This window comes from Carassius auratus, chromosome 41 (genome assembly GCF_003368295.1).
Source record: "Carassius auratus strain Wakin chromosome 41, ASM336829v1, whole genome shotgun sequence".
Taxonomy (NCBI): domain Eukaryota; kingdom Metazoa; phylum Chordata; class Actinopteri; order Cypriniformes; family Cyprinidae; genus Carassius; species Carassius auratus.
Window position 1 is genome coordinate 5635284 of NC_039283.1, and position 21766 is coordinate 5657049.

A 21766-nucleotide genomic window follows, 5' to 3' on the forward strand; every position below is an offset into this window, starting at 1 on the left:
TTTAAAAGCGATTCTACCCAAAATATGTAGAAGTCAATGGGGTCCAAGACTTTTCAGAGCTTCAAAAAGAACAAAGATGGTGTGGAATTATGCTGTGTTCACTCATTCTCTCTCTATATTAATAACTGTAATTACTAGATGCCAATCTGGAACATTCTGCTTATTCAACACTGGGCTATAGCAACATTTATAATATTATTTATCATTATTAACACACGGACAACAGTCAATTGTAGGAATTATTAAATAAAATAGTATGAAATTGGTGGCATCTGCCATTTTGGATTGTTTCCACATGACAATGCAGCAGACAGGTGGCACAAGTGGGAGCTCTCAAAAGAAGAGTTCACAAGTTCTTCTTCCAGGACGTGAAGAACCCTATTATATCAAGATGTTAGCATGCAGAACAAAGTGAGATGCTTAAACACACTGACTAGAAAAGACTAAAGTTTAACAAAGTTTCCCAAGCAATAGTAGTTTACCTAGCAGTTATCAAAATAAACTAAAAACAATCAATATTGATCAATATCATAACACTGGGTTCCACCATTTGAACTAGAGCAGCTCTGCTGAAAAGCAGTGAGTGAGCTCAGATTGCGTATTGCCTTTTAGGGCTCTCAGTGTTGACAATGTTATGTGCAGCCCCCTCCCTCCTTTCCCATCACCCCTCTGGGCACCCAGGAGTGAGAACAATGGCTCTGTGTGGGACTGGAATGTGTCTGGTGGCTTTGCCAAACAAGACACCCTCAACGTTTTCTGGGCAAGGAGTACCAGGGGGCAGTTACCCTTAATGGCCTCAGACCAATGTGATCTGATCCCAACACTGAAGTCATTTTAGGGCAAACTACTTGCAGTGGTAGTTAAGTGCTGATCGCTTGTGTGTGATCAACGATGAGGTAATCACTGAGGGAATGATGAGGTTTTGGAAAAGTGGAGACTCTGGTTTGGTGCTTGTTTCATACTGATTTGAGTGAACTGATTACTGAAATACGATCTGGACAGAAATGCCCTCTGCTTGATTTTCATGATGCAAAACAGCATTTCTCAGAAAACACGTGGCCATATTTGTCAGACAGTTTGAGTGTTTAAGATATACCATATAAAACCAAACAAAATATTTTTAATACATTAAAATATTATTATCTCAAACACTATATAGACGTATTTATATACATGCCTCCTGTCAGGAACAGTTCTATAATTAATGCTCTGAGAAGTTCTAGCATTAGAAGCTCTTTTCTACTACAAGCTCCATTCATTTACTTTGTATCGTCATGTTGTTGTTCTTATGACTGTGTTCTACTGCAGGTTTCCCTTCAGTGTTTCCAACTCAAAATTAAGTCATCTTTTAGATGATTTCTCCACAACCCAATCAGTCACCTGTGGATGAGAACCGCATGTGCATAAAACGTTTTCCATTGTATCAATTTAACTTGTCCTTTTCATCAACTCGGGTTATGTCAAAACAGTTGTTAGTGGCTGCTTTCTTCATTTCCTCATGTATGCCACGTGAGGTTTTCAGATCCTGTTGTAAAACAAACACAGGTTACTGAGGCATAACAGCTCCAAGAGCATTGTGCAAGCGAAACATTGCTAATGCATTATTACAAGTATGCATATTTACACTACCAGACATTACACTATGAAAATTAAATGTATGTATATTTTCTCAAAATAATTAATAACTTAAAAGTGAAACGTCAAAACTCAAAACCATGAGCACATAGTACCACCCATGTTTACATGGAATATCAATGTCTATTCAGTATCCATCAACTTTACCCATTATGATGAACAAAATGAAGGAGTGTGCTATCGTATCAGAGGTCATTTAAATATTGAGGTCTTACAGAAACAGCCTTGTAGAAATTGAGTTCATTGGGAATGATTTTGGTGCACACAAAAATCGTGACATTAATAACTTTAGGGGGAAAATAGTAAGGTGCTACAAAAGACTGATATTTCTTCCTCACTCAATGCTTTAGGAAAAAAGGGAATTGAAACAAGTCTATTGAACTAAGTTTTTGCTCCCCTGTCATGGATAAATGATGTAGATAACATCAATCGGCAGAGTTTACGCAGCATATTTTGAGAGCTTCAAAGACGTCCTAAAGGCAGGACAGCAGGGTGCGAGGGAAAGAGGCAGAATGATTCGTACCCACCTTCAGATAAAACTTTGATATGTCAAACAGTCTTTGACTTCAAGCTTCAAAGCACTTGTGCTCGCTGCTGATCCTGTGTTTATTGAGCTTCTTAACAACCACCTCCCTCAGCATCTGAAGCAGAAACAATGGATGAGAACGACGCACAATCACATAACTTCTGCATTTAGACCTCACATTAAGACCTGATATTTGCTGAGGACTTTGAACTCAATGAACAAAGTAAAAGGTTTATGGTTTTGAATGGGTTGAGAGCTGTTTTGCCTAATTCCATGGCTCACTCAATTCTGGTCAAATGCAACATTTATCAATGGTCACATATTTTGGTATAATGACCCTTAAACTGCATATTTGACTGTAGTCCCTACACACCAATTTTCTACAAAGCTGTACCATTTTGTATCTCTCTTTTAACACTTAAATCAATATTTCATACCCATATGTTAATTTGTCGAGTTGTAATTTAAGCAGGATAATGCACAGTCAGTTGGCCATTATTGCAAAATAAACCTCTTTAGGTTTTGAAATATGAAAAAGTCAAAAATGCATGAATTAATTACCCCAAAATTACCCATTAAATACCCAAAGTGTTTATGTCTATAGCCAGCGCTCTGAAATATAGCTTGATTGCTCTCCGGTTGACCCAACTTTAAAAACTTTCCCATTCCACCTCTCTCTCTCTTGTTTCACATCCTGTATACACTCTGCACTGTCCTTTATAAATAAAGGCAAACACAAAATATATATATATAACAAAAAATATTATATATATACAGTGGCATGAAAAAGTTTGTGCACAGTCTGTAACTGTATATACAGTACAGACCAAAAGTTTGGACACTCCTCATTCAAAGAGTTTTCTTTATTTTCATGACTATGAAAATTGTAGATTCACACTGAAGGCATCAAAACTATGAATTAACACATGTGGAATTATATATGGAATTATATACATAACAAAAAAGTGTGAAACAACTGAAAATATGTCATATTGTAGGTTCTTCAAAGTAGCCACCTTTTGCTTTGATTACTGCTTTGCACACTCTTGGCATTCTCTTGATGAGCTTCAAGAGGTAGTCACCTGAAATGGTCTTCAACAGTCTTGAAGGAGTTCCCCGAGAGATGCTTAGCACTTGTTGGCCCTTTTGCCTTCTGTCTGCGGTCCAGCTCACCCCTAAACCATCTCGATTGGGTTCAGGTCCGGTGACTGTGGAGGCCAGGTCATCTGGCCCAGGTCATCACTCTCCTTCTTGGTCAAATAGCCCTTGATGCCTTCAGTGTAACTCTACAATTTTCATAGTCATGCAAATAAAGAAAACTCTTTGAATGAGAAGCTGTGTCCAAACTTTTGGTCTGTCTCTGTACTGTATATATATATATATATATATATATATATATATATATATATATATATATATATATATATATATATATATATATATACCTATTTATATTCAATGTCAAATGAGAATACATTTTTAAAAAGTCTCATTATAAACAAAATGATACCAATACAAATTGTGCATCACTATATGATCCCAAATCTCTGCAGAAAATGAGGCCAGACCTGAGCTGGAACAGGTGTTTTAAAGGGGATGAGGTGGATGGTGTAAGATATTGCCTCTCTGAGTTCATCGATCCAACAGTCTCACTTTTTTTAGCTCACATTAAAACTCTAATCAAAATTATTTGATGTGACGGCCTACTTAAGCACTGGAGCACACACTTATACCTCTTTTTCTTCTCACAATCTCAGTTCTAGCACTCACTTTCTAAGCCCGTTTAAAAAGAAACTGCTCAGTTCCTGGATTTTTTAATCCTTTTTATCTTGTGTGTTTAGTTCCCAATGATGTGACACCGCTGTGGTCATGTCCTGACAACACATCATCTAATGCACGCTGGACTTCAGTGGCAGCAAAGGCAGCCAGACATTAGACATTTGATCTCTGCCATATGTTAAAGTGCATTAAGAGAGGGCCTACATGAATTCAACTAAATATGCTGGAAATAGCAAGACTTTGACATTCATTGCAGCACTACTCAGTTATTTTCATTCATTGCTCATTTCACTCTTTGACAAAGCCATCAAGTGCAGATCTATATTCAATTTGGGTGTGAGTGACTTATGGTGCATTCAAATGCATGTAAAGTGGAGGGACAGAGGGGCAGAGGAAGGCGATGATGAGTAGGCAGAAATAAAATGAGCCACAAAGGAGAATCAATGAACTGACAGCTTCAGAAAATGAACCTAACTGAAGAAACATTAGTTTGACCTTCTAACTGAATGTCCGTCTTCTGAGAAGTGACGTAACGATGGGTCGACTAGTTCAAAAACTGGCAAATAGAATATCATTAAAACAGACTGCCCATTAATAATAATAAAGATAATAAGGATCATTATTAATATTTGGGCAGCAATGATAATTGATAATTACACACCAAATTAGCATATTAGTATGATTTCTGAAGGATCATGTGACATTGAAGACTGGGGGAATGGCTCCTGAAAATTCAGCTTTGTCATCACAGGAATAAAATACATTTGAAAATATATTCAAATAGAAAACAGTTCTTTTAAAATAGAATGTTATTACACAATATTACAGATTTACTGCATTTTTGATAAATTAAATGACTTCTTTAAATCTGAAATCTATTTATTTTATTAATATAACATCAAAAATGAATGGGGTCTTCAACTAAAATTGCTTGAGGTCCAGAAATGAACCCTACTTACCAGGTCTGGACAATTATATAGGCCTACCAAAAACATAAACTGATGTTTTTTGGAAGACCAGGGTAACTGCAGGTTATTTAAGCTCATAATTAAGACTTTTTAAGACCTGCACAAATAAAATGACTGTAAAAATTATGATTTAGAGTTCAGATACAAGTTTTCACAAAATCAAAAAGGTTTTTAGAATGATAAAACTTTACATTTTAGCCTTTAAACCATTTTCTTTTAAGAAAATGTAGGCAAAAGTATCAATTATTAGGCTATATTAATTTAAATAATTATCAATCATTATAGCCTATTCATTAAATAATATGTAATATTAACATTTTTATAATGCATTAGCTTCTTGTCGATCCACCAGTTCACATTTACAACTCTGCATGTTTGCTGAATAAAAACATGGGTTGGTTTTCATATTGGTCTGAACAAAAACAGCGGACAGGCTTAAATAAACATTCATTCTCTGCCAGCAGGAGGTGCTTTTGGAATGGTAGAAATACAGTGGTTTCCCTGGTAACAACTAGACACAAAGCAGCAAAGCAGCTGACTTTCAAATGTGCAGCACACGTTCAGTGAAATCATAGCCTTTGCTATATCATCATATTAAGCCATATTGCAATTCTTGCAATCATGCATGCAGTGTTCTCACCTCTTGTGTGTTTGGAGACGGGGTGGCTCACTGTGCAGAGCTTCATCGTCGGGCACGCTGCCCGGTTCAGACAGCACGGCTGGGGAGGGTACAGGACTGAGGGCAAATGGCACAGGGCAGGACTCCTTACAGCATGTACTCTGGGTCTCATATCTCATTAGACGAGACTGCAGTTTCACAAAGCTCAAGGGCCTTACGCTCATCCAGACTGAACCTGAAACCCACCCAGAGAATGGTTTGAGAACATCAAGAAATTAGGGAGAATGGTTTGTAATATTGATAGGTTTTTATATAGACACACACATACACAAACTTACTCTATTCCATGGTAGCGGGATCTGGCAGCCTTTGAGAAAGAAAGCTTGGTCACCTTCCTGGGTGTGAGGTCAGGAGACTACACTGTTCACTACACAAACAAAAGCACAAACCACAATTAGAGACATTCAGTTCAGGAACAAATAAATATGCAGATTTCTAGAGACTATGTGTAACTGGAAGTGGGCAAGTTATGTGGAAAATCTTACCACTGTTAATTTTAATTTTATTCTCTAAAGCAATGATTTCAGTATTATCTTTATCTCTACTAGATATAACCTGGCTTTCCAAGAAACAGTGTGAAACAAAATGGATATATAATTGTAATTTTTACATATTTAATAATTTAATTAAGATTGACTTTACACACTTTAAGCAATATCGTATCGAATATCGCATTTTTAACAAGGTATTGCATAGTGCTTTTTTTTCAATATTGCATAGTCCTAGTGTCTGAATAATTTCTGACCTTTTTTTTTTTTTTTTTTTTTGATACTTTATGTTTTTTGGTCATTAAATCCTGAAATTAAATATTTAAATATTCTTCAAAATGTTCACCTATTGTGTTCCAAAGAAGTCAGTCAGTCATATAGGTTTTCGCACAGTATGAGGGTGAATAAATGAAGTGCTTGGGGGTGAACTATCCTTCTAAAACCAGTACAAGCAGAAAACAAGAAAAGTTTTAAAAACTGAATGTTTTAAAATGTTCTAGCATGTACACACATGCTCCCTCCTTGTCTTAAGGGACTTGAATTACAGTTTTAATAAGCTAGGGGGAAAAGTAATTAAAGGTATGATGCTTTTTTAAAAGATCGTTATTTTATGTATTTGGTGTAACAGAATATGTTGAGCTTGAGCTGACATGCTTTAATGTAAACAAATCTGTTGTTCAAATATTATACATTATTGTAGGTCCTCTATGCCCCACCTCTCTCAAACGCATAGTTTTCTACAAAGTCCTTCCTTCCGACAAGCACAGTCTGCTCTGATTGGCCAACTGACCCGGTGCATTGTGATTGGTCGAACACCGCAAAACTCGTCGGAAATGTAATGCCCCTTTCCATAATCGCGAGTTTCAGCTTTCAAAATAAATGTAAAGACAGTTAATAATGTCCTTAATTTTACCGTCAGTTCAAGCCAGAAATGGGAACAGAGTCACCTGACAGACACAGTGATGAAGCTTGTATGTGTTTGCATTACACAGACGGTTAAGACACAAGCCACAGACGGTTAAGACAGCTGACTCCACTGTTTGACCGTCTCTTTCTCTCTCTGTAACATGGGAGCCGACGAGTCGTGAGACGTGCGGATCCATGTGCAAGCTTTTACTACACAGAGACGTGATTGTAACAGGCATGGGTCAAACACTGGCAAACAGGTATATAGAGGGCAAGACAAAAAATATTCCTTGGGCAAGAGTGGGTCTTCGATGAACGAACATTATCCAGAGGGCTAAGCAAGAGGGGTTATCCAGAATCTAGAGCAAAGGGTCAAAACACGAGTAACAGGGCAAAGCAAGATAAAGACTAAACTATGAACTGAAATAAGACTGTGAAAACTATAAACTGAAACAAGACTATGAAAACTATAAACTAAGACAAGACTATGAAAACAATAAACCAAGACAAGATTATGAAAACAAACACAGAATGGCTTGGTAACACAGCTATTGCCAGGGAAGGGATATGTGCAGAACAATACTCGGCAGCGTGTGAGGGGAAGTCCAATGCTTATAAATCATGTCTGATGATTGTGCTGTGTGTTATTGGTCTCAGGTGCATTGTGTGATTGTTATTAGGCGAATGTGATTGGTGCAGTGGAGTATGGGAAATGTTGTCCAGGGTGTACTGTGTAGTGTTAGAGTCTGTGTTGTGGATGAGGACCTCTGGTGGTGAATAAATGGAAGTTCAGTGACCAGATCATGCGCGCGCACACAAACACGACACACAGATACTACTGGCAAAACTCTGCATTTGAACACTGAATAGTAAATACTTAAACTAATAACAAAACATAATTACAGTAACTGATTCAGAAGCACCAGATTGTTGTAGCAAAGTCGGAATTACCTCTTCTCCTAGGTTCACGAAACGGTCGTCCATTAAAAATGCGTTGTTGTTCTGTTGTAAGTAATCTTAAAGATTCCTAAATGTATCTACTTTCAGACATACAAATAAAGTGCTTTTGCTTTCACCTAGATACACACAGCATCTCCCTGATATGACTGCTTGAACACTAACTGTGGTCACTGAAACCACGCCTTCTTTCTTTGCATTAACATTTGTGCGGCATTACGCAAATATTTCCACATAGTGACGTAGACGTGGGCGTGTGTTTCAATGAGCCATTTTAGGGGGGTGTGGCAGAGTCTTAACTTCGATAAAGAATATCTATTTGGATTTGAGACTTTAGTTTTTGCAACTTTACAGATCTTCTTTATGCACCAAGAGCTTGTAACACTCCAAAGAGAAAGGAAAAATTGAATATCATCATATGACCCCTTTAAGAGACATCATGTCAGAAACTGTGTGTGTATGATTAACCCTCTAAGAGCTGGCAGCGGCTGTAGTTCCCCGCTAGGCAGTTCATCAGGGGTGAAGTGTTTGAGCAGTTCTCTGGCATCCAGCAGCGTAGAACCTCCTCTCTGGCTATCTTCAGGCCCCATCAGACTTTCAGAGGAACCACTGCTGAAGAGCCTGCACCCGTGGATGACACCGGAATTTATTCAACCAACCAAACACAAATTTACTATTCCAACATTTCCAAGCTGCAGAACCTATTTTCCCCATACACTGATACACTGAGATTCTTTAGGCCCTCAACAAAGACCTTAACTGAAGGCTCCAGACATGGTAATGAGTTTTCAGATAAAGTGATATGGTACCAGATGGTTTACCTGGATCTTTGCCGGGCTCTCTGTATGTTCTCATAGTTTTGTAGAACATGTAATGGTTAGAAAGAGCAACAGGTTAAGTAAATAATAAAAGTTCATCTTAATTAGGAACACTATGTTAACTAAGGATGAAAAATATATAATCTTTTACTAATAATGGAAGCAAACAGGGCCTGCCATGTCTTTCATTCACACAGGCGCAAAAGAGTTTGTAAACACTCCAATATTTTACCACATTGTCATTTGGTATTTTGCCCATACCATATATTACTTATACAACATTTAGTCTAGTGTTTTTTTCTTTTTATTAAGGTGCAGTCACATAATTCAAATTTTATGGGCAAAAAAAAAAAAAAAAAAAAACGAGTCTACTGACAATAGTGTAGAAATATATGAAGCACTCAAAATTCTCTTTCAAACCGAGCAGTTTTCAGTTAGTCAACATAATAAATTCAGGTGACCAACTTTCTTGTTTATTTCTAAAAAAAAAAAAAATTCCTGTTCAGACTGGCATGTTAATAATTTTGCATTGTGTTAATTATGTAGTCAATGGTAGTTTCAGAACATTTGACATCAAGCACATTTTTGACATACTATGTTGGCTCACCACTTGACAATATAAATCTGGTCAACAAAGTGAAGCCAGTCTAGAAGCACTGGTCTAAACTGGATTTTATTATATTAAATACGATCAGTAATCAATATGTGGTACTAATTAGGGCTGCCATGGACTAAAGATATTTCTAGTCGACTAGTTGTCATTCATTTTTAGCAATAAGTCAAGTAATTGCACATTTATATTAACAAACCATATAATTCATAATAATGAGCCTTTAATTGCCTATAGCCTATCAGCGATCAAGTGCACACATAAAAGTGACATGACATTCAGTCAAGTATGGTGACCCATACTCAGAATTTGTGCTCTGCATTTAACCCATCCGAAGTGCACACACACAGAGCAGTGTACACACACACACACACCGTGAACACACACCCGGAGCAGTAAAACTTGCCACAGCACACCAGCAGAAGTAATGATTATGAATGCGTCAGGGAAAAAACAACAAAAAGACTCCCTAAACATTCCAATAATTCACTGATAAACTAGTGTTTTCTGTATTTTCAGATGCATGGCTTGACTTGTCATCTCCACAGACTGCTGAGAAAGACATTTCTAAAAACAGACATTTCACTTTCAACAGATATATTTTGCATGTCTGTGAGGTAAGCACAGAGTTTCGGTTCATTTTTTTTTTTTTTTTTTTGCCGTGCTCAAGTTCACAGAGACCTAACCTTAGATGGCAGGAAGAGCACTGTTTGCTTTCATTATTTTACAAAAGCACAGTGTTTTGTTGTCATTGTGAGTGCACAAACCTTTTACAAATTCAAATTACTCTATATCAGCAAAAATGACAGTATTTTAAGTTAAATGCAAGTGATTGCACCGGTACCTCAAAGTGAACAGCCATGCGGTGAGTGCAATACTATTCAGGTTCCACACTTAGCACAAACACTTGAATAGCGCACACCTTTCTAGGTTAACGTTAGAGCGAGCAGCCATGTCATGTTTCTACTACTTACATATTTCAAATGATTTTTGAAACATGTACAGTAAGTAATACATGTAAGTAGCCATATTGAGGTCGGTGAATGAAACGATGGATTTGGATTCCGATGTAGTGTAATTACCACATAGACCAGCTGTTAATAATCTGTCTTCACAGACTATGTGACTTTGCCACTTCGTGCAGAATCCTTTTTTCTGCGACTAAGCCTTTTTCCTCATAAGACACACTAATGAAACTTGGCACATCTGAGACAGCGCTATAATTAATAAATTAGAAGATGTTTACAAATCAGTTATCATTTCTACAACAACATCCCCCAGACCAACCTGAGTTTAAGTGTCTTAAGTTATTAAATGGTAAAGGGTGCATGATCACACATTGGTTCTTTAATCGTCTTCACAAATAATTTGATGTTCGATGTATATACAATTTACTCTCTATACCAAGTCTGCAAAGAAAATGTGTCAAACATCTGATACAGCCTAGGAGCTAACCTGAATGTATTAGCTACAAGCCTAATAACAGTGCAATGACATACCGCAATTAATTTTTAATTACAATTAACCCTTTTAACACAGTAGACGTTAAGAGTCTGAGTAAAGTTCTATTGTTTACAACGCATAAGAGATCTTAATTTTCAGAAAGTGCTCTGAAAGAGACTGAGAATGTGTGACCAGAGGAATATGATTAGAAATGTGCTGCTCTGGGGTGACTTAAGCACAGCGTGTGAATACTTAGAGGTCCTTGTGAAAGATTTTCTGTTGCCTGGGAAACACTTACGACAGCATTCTTCGAGGACCAGAGTCTGCATGTTGGCCAGCTTTCTCTCCCTTTGCAAGAACTGTTCTCCACGGAGACATGGCAGGGACTGCATCCAGTCAGCAGTGCTGCTCCCTGTGGAGAAAGAAGAGAAGAGAACGAGAGTCTGAGAATGCAGAAGAGTGAATTAAAGGTGTTAATCACGTCCAAAGCAAAGTACCAGGAGAGAAACCTGCCTAACTCAGATCTTTATTATTGTTATTTCTTACAAGCATTGTTTTGGTTACATTAATGTATTAAATGCACACCATTAAGAAGGGCCATCATCTATATTCTATGACATTTGAGCTAGATCAAAACCTATAACCAAATTTAAGCTCATATTTAAGTATGCATGCATAGTCTAACCTTTAAAACCACAAAAACATGTTAACTGTTTTATAACCATAGAAAAAGTTTCAGTTTCAGTTTAATTTAAGTTTATTGACACATCAGCTTCCATAGACAAAGTTTCCAGCGACAAGCATTTGCATGTCCATACTGGACACGAAACGCCTGACACAAGCGCAACTGAGCATGACACAGAAGAAAAAGGAACCTATCTCTTTGCAAATCCTGTCACTCATCACAGTCACAGTTGAGACAAAACTTATATTTACAAAAAAATCTCTTTTTACTGGTTGTTGTCATGACAAGATAGGACACAGTGTGGGGCCCTGCAGATTGGTTCACATTTAATATTACTTGTTCTTTCACTTTTCCAAATTAATTTAACATTTGCCCTCACTTCAGGTACAGAGTCGAAGCCAAGAAAGTGTGCAAAGAGCGCCCCCTTTAAAATCACTAAAAAGCTGTAACTCATTTCAGTTTATCGCAATCTTAGTTGCGTTCTAATCAATGAATGCCTCTACACTGCACAATAAATCTCTTTACATTGTGTCTACACTTTGTTATAATGAGATGATTCGTGAGCTAGCAGAACCCAGCCCTGAACAAAAGTGCAGCGTTGAGTGGATTCTGAATGAAAACACCTCTGACCGGCCAATGCATTCAAGAAATCAACAGATATGTAACAGATTGGCTAGTGGCTACATTGATCAATGCTGCAAAAACACACTGTAAAGAGAATTCTTTCAAGCTCTCCAGAGTGTAAATGCAAAATGCACTGGATTGTTTTCCAAATATGTTGTTTCTCCAGTACCCTGTGCTTTTGCTTTAGCAGCCACGCAGAAACTTGCATGGATACAATACATTAAATGGAATTCATTCAATAATGAACATACAAGTGAAGTATCAAGATATTTTGAGAAACTAGCTTTATGATCATAAAAATATTGATGCCTTAAGAATAAGTATATTTACACCAAAGGTCTTTCTTAAAGCAATCAGTTACCAGTTAGCCACGTCACTAGTGCTAGCGGGCACTTTAAGCGTGTAAGATGCTAAAAATGCTAGAAATTAAATTTAGCATTTATATACATTAAATAACAAGCTGCATATCATTTTTATGGTTTTTCCTGAAATAATAATTTTGAATAATGAAAATGAGTTTGTGTCGTCTTATTATATTCATCAGTGTTAGAACCATCAAAGAAGAAAACCACATTTTCTGTATTTCATTTCAGGGTAATTTTTTTTTATAAATATGTATAATAAAAAGAGAAAGAAAAATAATAGTGAATGGACATAAAAGCACAAGGACCCAAACAAGTGTTCCGTTCTAATTTGATTATACTGCAAAAAGGGAAAGTGGGAAAAATATCCTTATCATATTCCAGAGATTGTTTACTGTATTTTTCGGACTATAAGTCGCACCTAAGTATAAGTCGCATCAGTCCAAAAATACGTCATGACGAGGAAAATAATGTAAATCGCACCGGACTATAAGTCACATTTATTTAGAACCAAGAGAAAACATTACCGTCTACAGCTGCGAGAGGGCGCTCTATGTCTTCAGTGTAGACTACAGGAGCACTAAGCAGCATAGAGCGCCTTTTTTTACTGCAGAACTGCAGTAAATGTCCTTAGTTGCACTGTCAACAAATAATGGGTTTGAAACATTTACCCTGATGAAGTCTGCTGAAATGAACACGGTGGTTTCCATGTGTCCGAAAGGAAAACGTGACTACAAGTCTGGGACTGTGCTATTGTATTTCCAATCCAGTGTTTTCAATCCATATTAATTAGATAAAAAATGATGTGTTCTACATTTATAAAGCTCAGGATTGTGCAATTCTGGACTAAGTGGAGTATATTTTCTCCTCTGTGTCATCTTGGTGACATCTAGGTGGCCTCAGCTACTGCTATGATAGATGAGACTGTTGTATGGGTTTAATCTAACTCTCATTTGCACTGTGCAGCTTCCAGACTCTGCACCCTGCACCAAGAAGAGGTAGTGGCCTCTCTCACCTTTTACCTCAACAACAGGCACTGCACGGATGAAGAGTTAATAGCATGCTACCAAATACATGGGAATACAATTATGCAACTTCAGCGTATAATTGTCAGCATATAACCAGGCGGCATGGTACAATCATACATATTACCAGCCTTTAGAACGAAGCATAAATCGATTTTATTAAACGTTGCTCATACCAGGTATGTCCTTGTGGAGTATGGACATGAAGTCTCTCCATTTGCAGGAGCTGAGCTGGGAGGCCGCTGGGAAAGTCTCAGTGCTTATCACACAGGAAAAAGAAAACCAAGCTCCCACCTGCAACAGGAAACACTTTTTATCATTGTCGCCCCAGCTCCAGCTCTGGGAAATATTTTGTTGGATGCAAGTTATCAATTTCCAACTATCAGTCACAGAGGACTTTGGAGTTGGCTTTACTTCTCCACACAATGTGCACAGTTGGTCCAAGAGTAGCTTGGCTTTGACAGATTTGGAAGCCAAACCACTGTAGAAGAATGTCAAGGTGTGAAACAATACAAAGAGGAAAATGACAATATAGTTTTACAGTATAAACAGTCATGAGGAACATGCCATCTCAACAATCATTAGCTCTGAGTGCAGAGTTCACCGTGTGACATTGAGAAAACTGGCAGAGTTAGTAAATGGTTGACTGCCTGAATGCACTGGTTTTACCAGCCACACATTTATTTATTTTTTAAGCAAATCTTATACATTCATATACTTTAACATTCAAAGGTTTGTTGATAACAGTTTTTCAAAAGTTTATGATAGAGGTCTGTTGCTCACCGAGGTTGAATTAATATAATAATAAAAAATACCATGAAAACAGTAATATAGTACAGGATTACAATTAGAAAAAAAATGTTTCTATTTTAATATTTCAAGAAACATTTCTTATCCTTTTATATACTTCCATGAACACAAAGTTATATATATATATATATATATATATATATATATATATATATATATATATATATATATATATATATATATATATATATATATTATAAATGAACATCAACCAAATACCTCCACATACGGTAGTGAACAAAGGGAATACATCATGTAGGTACCATCTAAAGGCACTACCTCTTAAAAAATCGGTTATTTATACTCAAGGATGCAAATTTATGTCCACTTTCATTTGCATATTTGAGAGAAACTAATGATATTCATTCTATTGGTCAGTTTATGAATACAAGGAGACATTAGGTCTTTTCTGATATCTGTACAGTCACTTTTTATGAATCAAGTGTATGTTGGTATTTCGAGTTATGTGTACTAGTAAGATATAGGTTTAATACCTAAAACACACAAAACCAAGCAAATTATATATTTCCCAAGCAACCTAAAGTAATCAAATATTCATGTTCAGAGAGAAATGTACATTTTGTGTCTTTGTTAAGTCACCGAACACAAAAAAAAAATAAAAAAATAAAAAAAAGGCTGGTCCTAGTGACTGTAGATTCTGTCATTAATGCATTATTCAAAGAAAGGGAGGAAGAGGACCAAGGAAAAACATTAGATGACCAAGCAGTTTCAGCCAAGCAAAGGGTTATGTCACCAACAAATTAAAGTGTGGCTGGCTGTGACAGCAGCTGGCAAATGAAAAGAAACAAAAACGGCCCTTTACGGTTTATTTACAATTAGGAGAGTAACAGATAAAGCTGTTTGAGGGCTGCTGGGCGCTTGTGCCCCTGAGTGTTGAAACAAAATCAGCTTTGTGCTTAGACAGGACTAAACCAGAGCTTTGGGGCTGGAAAATAAGAGGCTGAGAGGGAGCTGGCAACATTTCTAACTCTTTATCAGCTCTTTCAGCTTCTATACAAGAGAAGGCATGCAGAGATAGAGGAAGTCAGTTTTGAAGAGATCTGCTCCATTATTCAGTAGTTCTGAGCAAACAGGAAAGACGCGTACGAAGCGACATGGTGAAATTAGTTCTGCGTGTTCTATGTTTTTTCAATTTGCATGTGTTTTCTTAAGTTGCAGCGTGTTGAGCTGTCTCGGCCACCGTAGTATTATGCTAAAAAAAAGTACATAAAATAGGCTGTATTGTAATAAAAAGTATTTGTAAAAGTGTGTGAATGCCTTTGCATGAACGTTCGCATGAAAGTGCTGTCATCTCTCATCAGACATGCAGGTAACAACTGCAGGTCTTACTCTGATACAGATTAGAATAGCAATTTCACACTGATTGCGGTGCACATAACAAAAACATAAAGTTCATAAGCACTGTGGGCATAAAATAAAAAAAGTGAATGGTAATCAGCAAAGATGCAGTGAATGTACTGCATGAGCCCTGTGTAAATAGACTGTGGGGTGTAATCGGCTCCGTTTGGAGGGCTGAAGTCTCCACTACTGCCGCTGTGATGAATCTAGAGAGGGAAACTCATAACGATTGCAATCCACACTCTCACTTTTATGACAGAACGACAGTGTAAGAGAAGCAGAAAGAGGGAAAGAGAGCAAGAAACAGCCACAATAAAATTTAGAGTGCGTCTTCCGTAGGGCCACAAATGTGCTGGATAATTTCATAAAGTCATCGTGTGAAACAATCTTTATTAGCGTTGTTTGTTACTAAATATTAAAAGCTTCATGAGATCTCATTCCCGTTTCTAATAGTAAGAAACGCTTATGGGTGGCACAGACTCAAATGTGCCACCTGAAGAGTCACAAACGTAGTTCACAAACAATAGGCTTCATTTGTTTGACATTATTCCTTCAAACTCCCAAATGTAATTAGTTATTGGACAGGGCTCAACAGTAGCTAAGGCCTTTCATCTGCTGGTTTAGTTAAACCAGTAGTTCTGAACAAGTCTGGATTTTTTCACTGGTCCATATAAATAAATTAATACAGTTTCTACATCACATGAGTGACAGAAACTCATAAATAGACAAATTCTTGACGTTTGCGTCTAAGAAAACTTCCACCTGTATTACCTGTATTAATGCTTTTAATTCACTTTTGGCCAAGAAGATCTAGATCTTTACTGGTTCTTTCCTTACCCACACTTAGGCAAATACTGCAGTGTATAACCGCTCTCTTAATGCTAAGACATCAAATTTTCCTGAGTCAAATTATTTTCTTTACATCTGCATGCTTACTGAATCTTTCTATCTTTGACCTCGTAGTTACACAAATCAGTACGAGTTACTGTTTTCTCATCCATAATTTCTTGCAAGTGTTCGCCCTCTGCTGGACAGAAGAATATCTACAGGTGAAGATGACCTGTGCATTTTTTATTTATTTATCTATTTTTAATTAAAGCACTGCTCATGATAATATTTTAGAGACAATTATGGTAAAGAAATTCATAAGTTGGTTTAGTTTAGTATTTTTTAGTACTTTCATTTTATTTACTTTCATTTTCAGTTAGCTGTAGTTCAGTCAGGACCATGATTAAGATTATTTTAGAAGTCCTGAACATTATTTTGAAAGCAGGCTTCACTGCGAAGGGTTCAGATTCTGAGCTGTCCACAAGCAAACCTCACAGAGTTTTGAAACCCCCGAAGCATAATCCGATTAAAATCATTTTTTAATATGTAACAGATATAAAATTCCATGCAGATGTCATACAGGTCTGTAAACGAGACTGTACAACTGGAAAATATGCTAAGTGATCATGTGCCTGTACAAGGAGGAACTGGGGATGGAGGAGGGTAAGAGCAGGTCTGTGCAACAGACTAATACAAGTAAGTGTGAGTACGAATGATCTGATCTTATTTAAATGGATGGTTCACCCAAAAATGAAAATGTGATGTTTATCTGCTTACCCCAGGGCATCCAAGATGTAGGGGACTTTGTTTCTTCTGTAGGACAAAAATTATGATTTTTAGCTTCAGTCGTTGCAGTGTCTCAGTTGTACAATGCATGGCAAAGGGTAACAGAATCTATGAGAGTAAAAAAAAAAAACATGCACAGACAAATCCGAATTAAACACTATATATATATATATATATATATATATATATATATATATATATATATATATATATATATATATATATATATATATTTACCTCTGCAGCAAGCGCAAGGCATTCTTCTTCTTCTTCTTGCATTACGGTCGATAGCAGACTTATAAGTGCATTACCGCCACTTATCTCTCAAGTGGACCATTGACACTCCTATTGACAACTGTATTTTTGCAAATCTGAAATTACACGTTTCACTTTTAACCTCATGAATATCTTTTTTTATTATACATATGCTAACAAAGGGGCTTTAGAACAGTATAAATGTACCTTTTTCTCTCTAATATGAAGTCCACTTCTCCAAATCTACCTCCCATCCACAAAGCTGTGAATCACTGATGGAGAACATAAGTGGGCATCTAGGTACAAGACTGCTTTCTGCACTTTACAGAGCAGAAACAAGAGAAGCGGGGCGATTATGAACAGCAGGGCTCATAAATAAAAAGGACAGGTCTATTACCTCAAGAGCAGAATATTACTATAGAACATTCGATTTTACCCTGCACTGTGTTCAGTGACCATGATCATCTGTGCCGAATGCCATGCCCTCATGTGCTTCAAAGAGCCAATCACAGGCAACATATCCTTCAACCCCACTTCCTCATCCACACACAGAACAATAACATTGAGTAAAGACTTCCCTGCAATCAAGAACTGATATTACATCAGTACAACAGTAACACTATGATAACGTCATCTGCTGTTAACAAATTTTCTCAAATGTGTAATACGAAATAATGAAACCACTACTATGATTATAACTTTTTAACACCCAAAACCATTTAATGTTATAAATGGTACTTGGTAGAGGAAGTTTGTCTGCTAACAACTGATGAAGACCTTCAGTTGCCTCTTCAAATAGTCTATCATGATCAGTCATCATCATGGGGAAAAAAATAACTGAAAATACATATAAACAAACAAGTGTCAATGATTAATTTATGAATGACATCACCTAATCCCTGAAATATGATTCAATCTTAAGTCCTATGGAGTTCTTTAGTTTGAGATATTATGGGACAACATTACATCATCAATCAGAAGCTGTCACTCTGCGTGGGACAGGGTCTCTGTGAGCACACTCTGTTCCTCTTGCTTCTGAAGGGCAGCGATGCAGCTGTCTAGAGCAGACGGCTCTGAATCCTCACTGTCACTGTCCCACTCTGAGCTGCACCACTGGAAATACACGGTAAAGTGTGTGTGTGTGTGTGTGTGTGTGTGTGTATGATCAGCTGCAGTATATACCAGGGGTTTTCAATCTTTTAGAGGTGAGAAACACATAAATATGATCATCCTCAAATTATCCCATCCTACTACAACCTCAACTCCTTTCATGTATAAATAGCCGTTTTAAACTAACTTAAATGTTTATAATATGTACTATACTAATTTAAAATATTATTTAGAAAATATTTATTTCTGTTAAATTAAAACACTTTTCTACTCACTATGGTACTGTAGTGTTAGATGCATATTTGTTATTTTAATCTGATTTATATTATTTATTGTCAGTCTTATATTGTTTATTGTTTGAATCAATTTATTTACTAAAATACAATTTAAAAATAATTTTAATCTAATTTGGTATTTTATATCGACTTTGTAATTATTTAGAAATATTTTATATTTATATACCCATTTTAATCTAGTTATTTATTTATTAATTTACTGGTATTTATAGTATTTGTACCATAACTGGCTTGAATGGCAAAGCACAATCTCCGTGGGGCAGAACTAGGACTCGGACAGCAGGCTAAATGGATTTAAGGGTGGTTCTTCAGCTACAGGCACTTTTGGCCTTGTGAACTTGAGGGGAAAAAAATTGTTCAAATCAAAATTGTCACAATCTAATAGTTAAATATTGTTAGTCTAGTTTAATGATCCATAAGAGAACGCACTTACATTATAAGAAAAATTGGTGTTTTTTGACATATTTTCCAATCCACACTAATGTCACTAATGCCTAACAAATGTCATTTCCATCACATGTAAATATCTGATTATTATTTAAAATTAATATGATATACATAATTTCTTAACAGTGTAAGAACACTCCACACATTTCTGGAAAATACTACTTGTGTTATTACATTAAGTGGAAGATTATCCCATAAACTATGCAGAATTTTTTAATGAGTGATTAGAATTTTGTACATATTTTTTAAAAGAGTTATGAGGTGGTGGAAATGACTGGGTGTTGTGGAAATGACAAAGAATGGACGTCCATGAAGAAAAACACAAAACATATATTTGAAACACATTTAACAAATCATTAGTCATTAGTCTGTTTGGTTCCATAACCAGATGAACAGTTACAGCTTTACTGTAAACAACTAACCACAAATAATAACATGACAAATTTAAGTTAAGCATAAATTGTAATTGTAAAATAATAAAATTATAATTGGTTAGATGAACACTGTTTTGAATTTTGGAATCCTTAAAAAAACACCTAAAAAGTTAGTCATGTCAATACATTGTAACATGAACTAATAAGCATCATGAGCATGCACACGTTGTATGTGAGTTAGTTTGGTATTGTACAATTCTAATCGGTCTCTTAGATGAACACTGTTCTGAAGAGAAAATGTAAAAGACACCTTAAAATATAACATATAAATTATCATATAACATGAACTGTGAAGCACCTAGATCACGAGGGATGTGTGTGTATGAGAGAGAGAGAGAGAGAGAGAGAGAGAGAGAGTAACATGGAGGCTTGTCCAGAGGGCAATTATGGTGACCAGACGGTATGTGTGTGAGATAATGTGCATGAAAGTGAGGTAGTGTGTGTGAAAGAGTTTATGAGAGAGGGTGTGTGTGTGTCAGAGAGAGAGATGTGATTCAAGGCCAAATCTTGTAGATTTCTTTCCAAACTTCTGTTTTAGGCCCAATCCCAATTCTACCCCTTAGCCCTTCCCCTTTCCCCTACCCCAACCCCAACATTTCACGCATTCACGTGAAGAGGTAGGGGTATCCAGATTCTCTTTTGATGGAGGGGTAGGGGTAAGGGGAAGGGTCAGATAGCCCTTCAAATGAAGATTTTTTGGGACCACACTTTAAACGAAGGGGTATGAATTAACTCGGCAACATGGCTGCTACAGCAAACAAAAAGACACATAAATGTAAGCTTTTTTGGCAAAAATAAATATTTTAATGAAAAGTAATCATTTGTTTTATGTTACATTCAATTGTGAGTTCATATTAACGGTCATGTTACTCAAAGAAATGTTTGCAAAAAAATCGCTAATATTTGCTAACTTCATATCATTACAGACATGATAGTGCCACAGCATATGTCTGATCAGGGCGATAACTGCCGTAGACATAATTAGAAATCACTAAACCATAAAGGAAGGGGTATAAAATAGAATTGGGATTGGGCCATAATCTCCTTGTGCCGTGTTATCACTGGTACGGGCTCAGGGAGGCCTATTATATCCATGGGTTGGTACCAGATGACATCATCTCTCAGTGGCCAATAAAAGCGATTGATCCCAATACCGGTAATTGTTTTCACTTGAGCACCACTGAGACCTTTCTCCAGTTGACTTCTGCTGCATCTTAAAATTAGATAAAATGAAATTTCAACAAATATATATTTGAATAAAAACATTAGTGTTGTACATTTCAATAAATAAAATATTAATATGTAGCCACTCATTCTATGAATTGCACCTTGTAAGCATAAATGTCATTTCCACCTCACCTGTGTCATTTCCACCCAAGAAGGTAATGTGGTGGAAATGACAGTGATGGAAATGACAACCCTACAGTATTTTGTAAAAAAAAATCCAAGCTAGTATTACAGATTAGCTATGAATTGGTAGCAAGCATTCCATGCATGCAAAATAAATATAATTGTGTTTAAAAAATCAATTTATTTACAGACTCATTTGATGTTACGCCATGTTTGGAAATGACATACAATAAAAATATTTTCATTTCAAGCAATATTTACCTTGAGTTTTCTTCTCCAAGTTGCTGAAGAAATGTAAAATCTCCTCCATGTCAGACATGTGCTGTGATGTCATTGTTCATCTCCATAGAAACTACCCAAACAATCTTTCAAAAAAACTTTTTAAAAGGACAATACAGCGTTGTGGTGGAAATGAGGGCAATACTGTGGGACAACTACATTTTGTATATAAAATCACATTAATAGTTGTCTGACCTTAAAATCCCCAATTATGTTTTGATTCCTTTACTGATACTTTATTCAATCATATTTTTTAAAAAAAAAATGGATGAATCATTTTTTTACACTTCTTTTTCATTATTGAAGA

The 21766-nt window shown here is 36.3% G+C and overlaps 1 pseudogene; it reads right to left on the reverse strand.

The window, feature by feature from the left end:
• Positions 1-69: 69 nt before the first annotated feature.
• On the reverse strand, positions 70-21514 carry LOC113059486 (mdm2-binding protein-like; annotated as a pseudogene).
• Between the last annotated feature and the right edge of the window lie 252 nt (positions 21515-21766).